At 40.6% G+C, this 12,726-nt stretch overlaps 1 protein-coding gene across 5 annotated transcripts in view; it reads left to right on the forward strand.

Moving 5' to 3' along the window:
* ZNF516 (zinc finger protein 516) overlaps nucleotides 1-12,726 on the forward strand; it is a 194,055-nt gene that overhangs the window by 109,747 nt on the left and 71,582 nt on the right. The window lies entirely within an intron of this gene.

The following is a 12,726-nucleotide window of genomic DNA, read 5'->3' on the forward strand; positions in this document are numbered from 1 at the left end:
TTGATTTCAATTGGGTCAACTGGTGGCCAGGATGTGAGTGACTGCATATCTAGGGAAAAGGAAATGTTAGGTACTCTGGGGGGGACGTTTTTAAATAAGGTCGAGAAATAGCTTTCCCATGTATACGAGGAGATATTACAGAATACTGGACGGGAGGGTCTGAAAGCTTTCGTAATTATAGACCAAAACTTTTTGGAATTTTTTGTCCTTGATGCTCTAATTAGATTATTCCATTCCTCTCTCTTTGCATTTTTTTTTTAATTTTTAACATTGTTTTATATTTTCGTTTAATTTGGTAATAAATTGAAGGGAGTTGGTTTAATTTTTGGTGGCGGTAATAAAGGTAGATTTGCGCTAATTTACGTTTAAGCGACAGACAATCTTTGTCAAACCATTTAGGGCCACTGTTTCTAGACACTTCAGGTCCTACATACGCCGATCTCATTTTTTTGTCTATTTGGTCTATAAGGGATACGTATAGGTTAAGCCGTTCTTCAGAGGACTCTGAGTTCATTAAGTGAGCCCTGATATCCATAGCTTTTGAGGACGATAGAAAGGATTCTATCATTACGGCAAGCGAGTCCGTCCATGGGTATCGCTTGTATTGAGAATTATAATAGCTTATCGATGGCTTAAATTCAGCTGTTAGGCGAAAACTCTCGTAGACTAGACATGAGAAATTTAGAGGGAGGTGATCGCTATTTAGTTTTGTGCCAATGGAGAAATTTTCTATAGAGGGAAGAAAGGATGCTGAGGTCAACACGTAAACACGCTGCTGCCTATTTGGGATAAAAATGTATATTCGGCACAGGTGTCTAGCTTTTCAAGGCCGTTTAGAATAGTCAGGTGATGAGAGATAGCAAAGCGAATTAAACATATTCCTCCACGGTTGATTATAGTATCTTTCGATTGTCTATCAAGGGAAAAAGCTGATTGATCGCATACCTCACTGTGCCACAATTTAGAGGCAAACAAGGTGTGGTGGTTTGGGCCTATCCTCGCGTTGAAGTCTCCCATTAATAACAAATGAGCTTGGGGGTGGGCCGTCTCAAGATCTAACAAATAATCTAATTTTTCCCAGTATTGTTCTGTATTGGCGTACGTTCGCGAGGGAGGGATATATACATTTACAAGCAATATAGAAGTCTTCCCAACCGATATTAAGGCTGCCATCGCTAGGGTATCCAGATTTTGGAGTTGAAGCAGTTTTACAGCCAAAGACGTAGAAATAAAGATCACCATACCCCCTTTTGCTCTGCCTTTTGTTACAGGTTGGGCTGGTGAATATAAGGTGAAAAAGCCATTTAAATATGGCTTGTGAGTTATCCAGGTTTCTTGAAGACAGATGATGTCGTGTCTGGAGAGATAACTCGTCCAATCTTGGTCATTTGATTTGGCGTTCCAGCCTGCGATGTTCCACGAAAGGACAGTTAGGGGTTTATGAGTCGTTGCAGGTATAGGATTGGCATTGAGTGGGAAAAAATTCACATTTTGGGGGGGTTTGTGGAGATGTCAATTTAGCTGTGTTATTTGGTTTAATGAGTCTGTCGTCGATAAAGATTGCTCCATTTTTGTTACGTGAGTGGAGTCTAGAGTTGCAAGTAGATGTTTCGATTATTGGGTTGGTTTTTTCAGTCTGACGCTTAGATGCTTTGCGTCGAATATCTTTTGGTTTTGTCGTGTCTTCCACGATGCACGAGGGAAAATTTACATTTGAGAGTATTTCGCTACCATCAGATGGGATTTGTCTTAATTGGGCTGGCTTTTTATAGGAGGAAGATGTTTCTATTGAGTTTTTGATTTGAGGCGTCATTCTGAGTCGGTGGATGAAACTTAAGAACCTATTAATTAAGGACTCACGCTCTGGTGACGGTAGTGAGGCATACAGCTCCTCAAGTTGGGTTTCTTCGGGTTCCAGCGCTTGTGCAAGTATCACTGGAGTATGTAAATGTGCCGCCTTCTCCTGATGGTTAGATGCATTAAATGCAGAATCATTATGGGATGAGATATTCAGAGGTACACTGGAGTTGGTGTTAAGTGATACCACGCTACTAGATGGTAGATAAGAGTAGGGTAATTCCAGTGGGCTGGGAGGAGATAAGTCTATGTAATATCTTTGGACAGAGAAACCCATTTTATCCAGCACATATCTTGATTGCAGGAGTTGAGTGACAACAGCACAGGAGTGGCATGTAACGATTACGCGCCATTCATATGGGGTGTAAGGAAGAATTTTCATAGATCTAATGAAGTTCCTGCGTTTAAAGACACCAAAAGCTTTACCTATGACGACGTCCATAAAAGGGATGTTTGGTAAATAATAGTGGCGCTCATTTGTTATGGCTTTATAAGAAATAGCCACTTTATCAGATTGGAGAACTAGAGATTGCAAAGATAATAAATTGCGTCTTGTGCTGCGTTTAATTAGTTGAGAGTATGAAGATTGAAGTTCAGGGGGGGCGTGGAAGAAGGCGCCATCTTTTCGTGATGAGTACTTGATAGTTGTATTGGGAGGTTTGCTTCAGAGTGGTCCAAGTTTGAGTGACAAGGAATTTTCCTGTTCTTCGTAGGCACTTGGTTGGAAGGTGCTGGCGCCTTTTGAGAGTCCAGTATTTTAAAAAGTGGTTTATAATTCAGCTTGTTTGAGTTAGCCTTTTTGGGGTTCTTAATATTTTTTGGTTTCTTAGTTTGATTTGATTTTGTTGGATTTTTTATGGTTTCATTCTTCTGGGTTTGTGATCCTATAGAGGTGACAGAAGTAATTTGATTGTCTTTTGGTAAGGAAGTCAGTGAGCGAAACGACTGCACTAGTGTGGTAAGTAATTGATTTGTTTCAGAGATAAATGTTTTCACAAGCTTCAATTCATCTAGTAGAGCTGAGTGCTCTGTCTGTGTTGTAATCCGTGCTGGAGAAGGCTGTTCCTTTCTCAATTCACTAGGGGGGGTTATCAGCCCATTAGTCAAACTTAAGGAGTCAATTGTTAGGAAAGAAGATGGAGTCGTTGAATTGTATAGGATTGACGCATTATTAAAACCAGCATCTTGTAGCTCGTCTGCTAAAGATTTACCCATAGATGATTTCATGAAAGAATTATCCGTGTAAAGGTGTTGCAGCGTCCAATCATGTGCTATAATTTGCTCGATGTTTGCTTGTGGCTTTAAGGATAGCTGCGTGAGTTCGGGGGATGAACCTTGTAAAGGCAGAAAGAAGTTTGTAATTTTGGATTGTCGTAAACTTGGTGTTATAGTATCCATTGAGTAAGCTTCCAGGGGGTAAAAGAGGCTTCTGCTTAGGCTGTTATAGGAGCATAAAGTGTAGGTTAATGGAATATATAGAGCTTGCCAGAGTTGGAGGAGGCAATTCTGGTGGCTAGGTTCTTGTATGTTGGGGTCTAAAAAGTTGCTTCGTTCTGTTCAAGTGGCTGTATAAATCACACTAATTAGAGATTATAAGACTAAGAGGTTAATAGGCTGTCAAAGCTTGAGAGTTTTAAAGTTCTTTGAAGGTTTTTAAGATTTATAATTCCACGGAGTGAGAGGAGCCATAAAACAAGGATTAACTGCAGTAAAACGGGGTCGTTAACGATCAGATGTTCCTTGTAGACTAAGGAAAAGTTTAGCCAAGGTAAGATAAAATCTGCCCAAGTAAAAATTATGTAAAAATAAATTAAAAGAGAAACAAACCGGAGCTGAGAAGATAGCAGTTAACCGGAAGAAGGTCAAACCGGAAGTCCAATCAGGACCAGTAGGACATAGCTGAGTGACTTTGCCTGGTAAACATGAAGTTGTCTGGGGTGGGGGAAGCAGCAATGGCTATATTCTCTAGTTTTGTGTTGTGCCATGTCCCAATGGCTGCCATATTTTGACTAGAGCCCACAGCACTTTCACAATATTTGAAATGTGTCCATGGTCCAAAAAAGTTGGCAATCCTTGGTCTAACAATATTGGCTCTCTTTTTGATCAGAGGTCTGAAAGTGTTCCACAGAGCGCTGTGTTGTTATCTTGATTTGTAGAGATGCTCAATATATCTTTTCTTTTTGATCTAAGGGGTTCAGTCTGGATATTGATGAGCATGAACTCAAAATTTCAAAATTAACTTTTTATTTTTATATCCAATGGTAAGACAAAGGCCTAGTTTTGACATAATGGCAACTCCATACTACCCTGAACAAGCCCGATCTTGTCTGATCTCAGAAGCTAGACAGGTTCAGGTCTGGTTAGTACTTGGATGAGAGTCCACCTGGGAATACCAGGTGCTGTAGGCTTAGAGGAAGGGAATGGTAAACCACCTCTGAATACCTCTTACCATGAAAACCCGATGAATATATCCAAAAAGATTCATAGGGTCGCCATAAGTCGCAATTGACTTGAAGGCACATTATACAGCCACGAGAGTGGCTGTATACTATAGCCAGTGTGGATTTTTCACATTCCGCAATGTTAAATTAAAAATATCCCCTTTCTCATTCTGATGCTTCCCATAAGCTCATTTGAAAACAAAACCTTACAAAACTTATAGTCCTGAACTCAGAAACACTTGCTTAACAACCCTGTAATTTTTCATGGCAATAAACAAAACAGTCAGAAAGAATCAAAGTCTAAAGAGAGAGAGAGAGAGAGAGAGAGAGAGAGAAACCCCAGAGCCCTTTTGGACTTTTTTCTCTCAATTTGTTGAAATTAATTAAAAATCAGCCATGTTCACAGAGTACCTGTAATCCTGTTATTGACCTTGCCCCATACTCTGACCTTCATCTTCTGCAGTTTAAAGGTTAAAAAAATGCCTGGCTTATTTTTAATTAATTTCATAAATTTTGCATTTTACTGATTGATAGTGTCAGGCATGCTTAGTAAGAACCAACTGTCAGTGTTATAAAAACCAGACTCACAGCTGCTGAGCTTGCCTAATCAGGGGGCCACACCCACACCAGACTTTGATTTCACTTGAGACAGTCATGGCTTCCCCCAAAGACTCCTGGGAAGTGTAGTTTGTGAAGGGTGCTGAGAGGAGACTCCTATTCCACTGACAGATCTCCAGTGACCATACTGGACCATCAGCCACTCTGATTGAAGGTCTCTAAGGAGAACAGGGCATCTCCTAGCAACCCTCAGTACCCTTCACTAACTACGCTTCCCAGGATTCTTTGAGAGAAGCCATGACTGTCCAAAGTGAACTAAAGGCCTGGTGTGGATGTGGCCAGGGACAGCTTTGGTTTAAATTTGGGAGGAAGGCTACATGTGCTTGCTGTAGAATAAAAAGGTGGGGAAACACTGAAAAGCAATGATGATATTCACAATGTTTTCCTTTTGGAAAGGAAAGGGGATTCCCCTCTGCCCAGTGCCCACCTACCCAATCTCCTTCCCTCCCCCTCCCTGCTCCTCCCCCAGGTTCGAATCCCCACACAGCCATGAGGCTCACTGGGTGACCTTGGGCTAGTTACTCCTCTCAGCCTCAGAGGAAGGCAGTGGTAAAACCTTTGAATACCGTTTACCATGAAAACCCTATTCATAGGGTTCCCATAAGTTTGGACCGACTTGAAGGCAGTCCATTTCCATTTCCAAACACGATTGCACAGAAATAAATGCCATTGAACTCAAAAAGTATGCAAATGATAAAACCCACCTTCCATTCTCCTTCCTTTTCCCTCCCTCTTGCCCCTCCCTCCCCATCCCCATCCCCTTCCCCATCCCCTTCCAACCCCCTCCTCCCCATGGTCAGTTTTACCTATCTTAAGCACAGGAGTAAATACCATTGAACTCTGTAAGCATGCAAGTGATCAAACCTGCCCTCACCTCCCCCTTTCTTTGCCCCCTTTCAATCTGCTCATTCCCCTTTCTTCCCCCTCTCCCCCATGGTCAGTTTTACCTATCCTAACCATGATTGCATAGGGGTAAATGCCATTGAACTCAATAAGCATACAAATGATCAGACCTGCCTTTTCCCTCCTTCCCCTCTCCTCTCCCTTCCTCCTCCCCTCTTCCTTCTTCCTCCTCCCCTCTTCCTTCTTCCTCCTCCCCTCTTCCTTCTTCCTCCTCCCCTGCTCACTCCGGCCCTTCCTCCTTCCCCCCAGTCAGTTTTACCTATCCTAAGCATGATTGTGCAGGAGTAAATCCCACTGAACTCAATAAACATGCAAATGATCAAACCTGTCCTTCTCCTCCCCTCCCATTCCTGCCTGCTCCCCTCCCCCCTCCTTCTCCCCTCCCCATCCCCTGTGGTCAGTTTCACCTATCCTAAGTATGATTGCAGGGGAGTAAATCCCACTGAACTCAGTAAGCATGTAGATAATAATAATAATATTTTATTTCTAAGCCGCCTATCTGGCCGCATGAGCGGCCACTCTAGGCGGCGTACAAATTAAAATAACATACAATATATAAAATACACATATAAAACCAAGAACCTTAATACAATTTAAACTAAGACCATCCATAGCCATAACAGATAGGGATCTAGTAGGCCTGCCTGAATAGCCAGGTTTTCAAAGCTTGGCGAAAACTCGGAAGGGAGGGGGCATGGCGGAGATCATAAGGCAGAGAGTTCCAGAGGGCGGGACCAATCCATTCTCAGCAAACTTGCACATGATCCCATTTCTTACCTCCTGGATTAAAAAGCAGAAAAATTCACTAATAGGCAAAAAAGTGACCATCTGAACTATGACAACTCTCTTAATAATGTTGCTTCCTCCCTGCTAAAACAAGATCAGCATAGCACGTCTTGTTTCTGTTATTTGGGCTGATTGCAGGTGTTGCCACCACTCACCATATGCCCAGAGGCACATGTTACCAAATTCTTCCAAGCTACACAGGAAGTGGATTGGACTGTGAAAGACCAACCCAATTGTATTTGCATTTTTACAAATTACAGTACATTATCTCAGAGAGGAGTTCAGGTCTCCTGCTCCCCTGGTGCATTCACTATAGCTGCCCAATTTCCCTGCTTTTTAAAGTTTGATAGAAATATCTGTTGGCTACCCCCTCTGAATACCGCTTACCATGAAAACCTTCTTCATAGGGTCACCATAAATCGAAATCGACTTGAAGGCAGTCCATTTCCATTTTCATAGGTACGTACTTAAACCACAAAGTTTTTTGCCTATTAGTGAATAACAACAGTTAACGAGAAGTCGCACAGTTGGATTTACACAGTCTCCCTCTGCAGCCCTACTTTCATGAACTGTGAGAGGAAGAGATTGAACGCTTCTTCTTTTTCTGAATCTACACTTTCCTGTTGCATCTAAACTCATGTTTAAAGCAAATCAGGATCATACAGTAGCACGATATTCTGGTTTGTTAAGTAGCCACATGCCACAGCAACCTGAGTTTGGACACAGGGAAGCTTCCATCATGGGCTAAGCAAATTCCAGTCCCACTCCATTGCCTTAGAGGACTTGCTGCTTCTAGCAAAGGAAGACATGTCTCCATCAATGGCTGAACGTTCCAGCTTTTCAGCCCCCTCCCCCCCATGCCTCAAAGGACCTCAGAAGAGTCTTTAGCTTAGTAGGTAATGGTAAAGGGCAACACCATGAAAGACCAAGGATGAACAGGAAATGCTGCCTGAATAATCCTGGCACCGTTTGGACACAATATTAAGAAAATAAGAAGAGCCTGTTGGATCAGACTAGTGGCCCATCTAGTCTAGCAACCTGCTCCCACAGTAGCTAACCAGATGCCCTTGGAAGCCAACAAGTAAGACATGAGTACAAGAGTACTTTCTCCTCCTTTAGTTTTCAGCAACTGGTATTTGGAAGCATATTGCCTCTAACTATGGAGGCAGACCATACCCATCATGGCTAGTAGTCATTGATAGTTTTATCCTCCATGAATTTGTCTATTCATCTTTTAAAGCCATCCAAGTTTGTGGCCATCGCTGCCTCTTGTGGGAGTGAATTCCGTAGTTTATGCACTATGAACATTCAGCTTCATTCAGTGTCCACAAGTTCTAGGGTTGTGAGAGGGAGAAAAAAAATTCTCTATCCATTTTCTCCATGCCATGCATAATTTTATACATTTCTATCACCTCATCTCTTACTCACCTTTTCCCTAAACTAAAAAGCCTGAAATGCTGCAACCTTTCCTCATAGTGCAGTCACTCCATCCCCTTAATCATTTTGGATGCCCTTTTCTGAAACTTTTCCAAACAGTGTTATTTCTGTTCCTGATACTACGCTTGAATATGATTGTATTTGTGCAGATATTTTGTGAACTGCTTTGACAGCCTCCTGGGGCTATGAAGCAGGATATCAGTTTTCTAAATATATACATATACATAATGGGAACTGTGGTTAGTTCTCTTGTGTGTGAAGGGAAAGGAGGAGGATGTGAGCCAAAGCTCATGCCAGGCCATTCTTGTAATGACATAGCATAAATCTAATATTACTTCCAAACCTTGCTAAAGATACTTGACTGCAAAATTAGAGATTTGGCAAAGTAGCTATTTTGTGTGAAGGTCTGATTTTCTTATCTTAGGACTGGAATAAAATGAAAGATATAGGAATATATGTTTTTTAATGTTCAACAGATACGTTTTATTTGTCATGAAAGAAAACAACAGTTTCCTTGGCCTTTTAAAAACCCTCTGAAGATGCCTTTCACTATATTGGAAAGTTTTCTGCCAAATCCATTCCAAAATATAATAATCTGTGAGAAATTCCCTACACAGAATCCTTCTCCTAAGTATTTCTTTGGTCAAAATCTTGCTTTAGTGCTTGTTTCTGAGACTTCCAAAAGTAGAAGGGGAAATTGTGGTATTGTGGATATGCTGTTGGTATATTTAATGAAAAATCCCTCCCTCCTCCCTCCATCTATCTAAAGATAAGCATTACTATGGGGTTTCTCCCACATGTTTTTATACTAAATATAAATATATGTGAACTAAATATTTGATTTGGTCATTACTAGGCCTGTATTGATTTAACAGGGTCAGCAGATCTCTCAAGATGTATATCCTGGTGGTGATGGTGGTGATAATGATAATGATAATAATAATAATAGTAGTAGTAGTAGTAGTAGTAGTAGTAGTAGTAGTAGTAGAGGGAAGCAATGCTGCAAAATTCCTTTATAACATGTAAATGTATTTGTTGAGCACTGAAAATATATAATTTCTGTAACCATTTATTTATAACAATATTGGCATACCTAATAAAAGTAAATAATATTATGGATACAGTCAGAAAGCTGGCATTTGTTCCAACCAGTGTCAAAGAAGGTAAATAATTTGAAACCATACGTATGGATAAATTAGATTTATGATTATGGTTGAAGTCACAGGGTGGAGTGGAGATCTAACTCAGAGTCTGAGCATCTGTTGTATGAATACTAACAACGACCTAACCTATAACCTCGTTAGACTGAAGTTTTTGGATTAAAATGGGTATACAGCTTGTTTTTCACCTTTGGATTAAAACTGATGTGATGGAGGAAATACTCAAAGGTTGAACAAGATTATTGTAGTATTAAATGACATTTATATATCTGTGGAGGGAATGCGTGATAGCCTTCCTGGAGATCTGTTTGTCCTGCTAATACAAGCACAGAGGGTTTGGGAATTATGTGGGTAGGAGAACAGAGTAAAATTTTCCTGACACAGTAGTAACCAGGGTGGGAAACTTCAGAACTTTGCCTGTTCAGTGACCAATTGGTAAGCTTTTTAACAGGACAATTAGCAGTCACTTGGTAACTTTGACGCTGCACCATAAGAATAGCTTTTGCTACTAGGGGAAAATCCATATGGGGATGGAAGCATCGTAAATTAGTCATAAGGTGAATACAGGCACAGAGGCATAAGCATGGTGGAAATGATTTGAATGAAAAGATGTACATGAAAACAAATGCGTAAGAATGCAGCAAATGTGTTCAATCTACTTTCATAAGCTCTAAAATACCTGTCTTCACTGAGCATATGCAGAAGGTCTCAGCAGGGCTATGGCGCTTTGGAGAGTTGGTAGTCAGTACTGAGCTAGATGGACGCTTTATAATTAGTCAGCTTGTAGTTCTTTCTCCAGCCTTTCCTTCAGTGGAAGGCATGGGGAATTTTCTTACTGCTTCTTTGTTCCTAATCTGGGAAGAATGTATCCATCATTTTTCTTTCTTTCAGTGGAAATTCTCTTTCCTAGCCCACAAATCCACATAAGAACATAAGAACATAAGAAGAGCCTGCTGGATCAGGCCAGTGGCCCATCTAGTCCAGCATCCTGTTCTCACAGTGGCCAACCAGGTGCCTGGGGAAAGCCCGCAAGCAGGACCCGAGTGCAGCGGGTCAGCACTTCCATAAGCACACAAATTACTTTAAACAGGTCCCCAAGCAGCTTTGTTTCATCAAACACTGGATTTTTTTACACATATAACTTGCTATAAATGAATGGAGTGCCTCATGAACCATTCACAAGATCAGGGTGTCATAAAAGTCTCCTCACAAAGAGGAAAAAATCCACAGTGTGAATCTGTTTTCTTGCAAAGGAGCAAAAGGGATTAATTTTTTCCATATCCTTTATGATAAACTGGTTCAGGTGGTTTTGTCAGAGAATTAAGTGACACAAGAATGTGAAGTGGTTTCATGAAGGGCAACACAATAATAGATAATTCTAGTCTTCTTGTCATATTTACTTGTATTTAACTTACTGTTTTCTATTTGGCTAGTAGGAGCCCTTTGTTTCTTAGCAACATCTGTTCATCCAGTTTATTTCCCCACATGAAGTAATTCTTAGTTTAGCATCTCAACTGATTACTGTTGAATTGATTATGAGATGACTGCCAGAAAGTGTGTGTGGCAGGGAGGCATTTATTTACTTTTCTATTACAGCACACCTGAAGTTTCCATTAATTTTGATGTACTGCAGATATTGTGCATGTGAAAGCAGAATTTTATTTTATAAACTTTTTATTTTCGTTTAGTTTAGCTGGAATAAAAAGAGAACAGTACACCAGAGAATCTCAGTTCTTAGAATGAGTTTTATTTTCATGATAAAGTTATATTTTACAGTGTAGGTAGACAAGATAAAACAGTTTATCCAAAAAGTTGAAAAAGAATGATCCTTAGTAAACCTGAGGTTTTTTAAAATCTTAAATATATAATATATATTTTGTCTGATTTTATTCCTCTTTTCTTTAAAACAAAAGCTTTCATACTGTGAAACTGTCTTTTCTTCAAGACACACAAGCCAATGCTTAGAGTGTCGTACTAGGACCTAGGAAACAAGGGTTCAAATTCCTGCTCAGCCATGAAGCTCACTGGGTGACTTTGAGTCACTCACAGTATCTCAGCCTAACCTACCTGCTAAGGTTTTTGTAAGGATAAAATTGAGAGGAGGAGAACCATAAATGTCACCTTGAGCTCTGAGGAGGAAAGGTGGGATCTAAATGTAGTAATAAATAAAAAGGAAAGCCATTTCCACAATATTGGTTTGTGTGTACCTGAATGGCAGTGCTTCTGGGTCTCTGCTATAGATCTGAGACCTAACAGCAGTAGTGCCCACTACACTATCAGCTGTTTTTAGTTCAAACCCTCTTACGTGATTGGGGAAGATAGCAATTGTCACATCAATGCAGCTTAATCCAGAACGAGAGCCTAACTATCTGCTGCTTTCTGGCAACTAACTGCCATTAGGTCTCAGCTGCCTGCTATCACTTGGCCACATACACACCTAAAAAAAAAATTTTTTTAGAGGTCTTGTCAAATGTGATGTTTAGGAAAACTAGCCAAATCGCCCTCTGTCTCTCTCTCTCTCTTCCCCCCCCTGATACACAGACAGACACACAGACATATTTTATAGTTATATTCACCACCTCAAAGATTCTCCAGGCAATAAATGTATATTGTTCTGTTACAATCTGTTACTGCCCAGTTTTCCATTTATTAGAAAGGTGCAGTGATGTGTATCAAGCTTTATTAAATTATCCGTACCTAATTGACTAGATTTTCCTCTCCCCTCAGAAATATTTGTTAGGTAATTGTAGTAGGCTCCGTGCACCATCTTAACGAGGGTTCAAGCACTTTAACATGTGCTAACAAATGAAGTACATCCATGCATACATACAGGTGCAGATCTACCAAAAAGACGTTGGACTGCAACTCACATCATCCATGACCAACAGCTATGCTGTGTCTGATGGGAGTGGAAACCCAACAATATCCCGTCACTGCTATAAGCAATTAGGAGCTTGATTTTCCCACACACACACACATTTTCCTCTCACCTTCAGCTGATGGTCAACTGGCCTCAGCATTTCATGGCACCTAGAGGCCACTGAGTATGTTCAGTCTTTATCACACTGCTTTTGTTTTTGCTTCTATTTACTAAATAATATTTTTCTGCATGTCAGCAGAACCTTCTAAGGATGCAGTAACCTTAACTTGTCTGTAGGCTGCCCTGTCTCTCTTTCCAGCTGAATAACCAAGTTCTCTAGTACTGTAGGGAGAACAAGTGGGATCTGCAACGAACTCTTGTAAGATAACCTGCCTCCTAAAAGGAATGTGTCTGTTCAGGGTTCTAGTCGGTAATTCCCTCCAAGAAAGGCATTCCACTCTCTCTATCCACTTCTATTTTTCTTTTTCTGTCATTCTACATTCTGTGTTTTTGGAGGGGGACTTTAATCCCTTTGCATTTTTAAAGAAAAAATATGTACTAGGAGTTCCTCAAAGCATGTTAATGCCTCCATCTTGTTTTTCAGTAGCCACGTTTTGGCTATGGTCTTATTGGCACATGTTACTGATTTCGCTATTAGAAGGAA

This window comes from Rhineura floridana, chromosome 1 (assembly GCF_030035675.1).
Source record: "Rhineura floridana isolate rRhiFlo1 chromosome 1, rRhiFlo1.hap2, whole genome shotgun sequence".
In the NCBI taxonomy this organism is placed as follows: domain Eukaryota; kingdom Metazoa; phylum Chordata; class Lepidosauria; order Squamata; family Rhineuridae; genus Rhineura; species Rhineura floridana.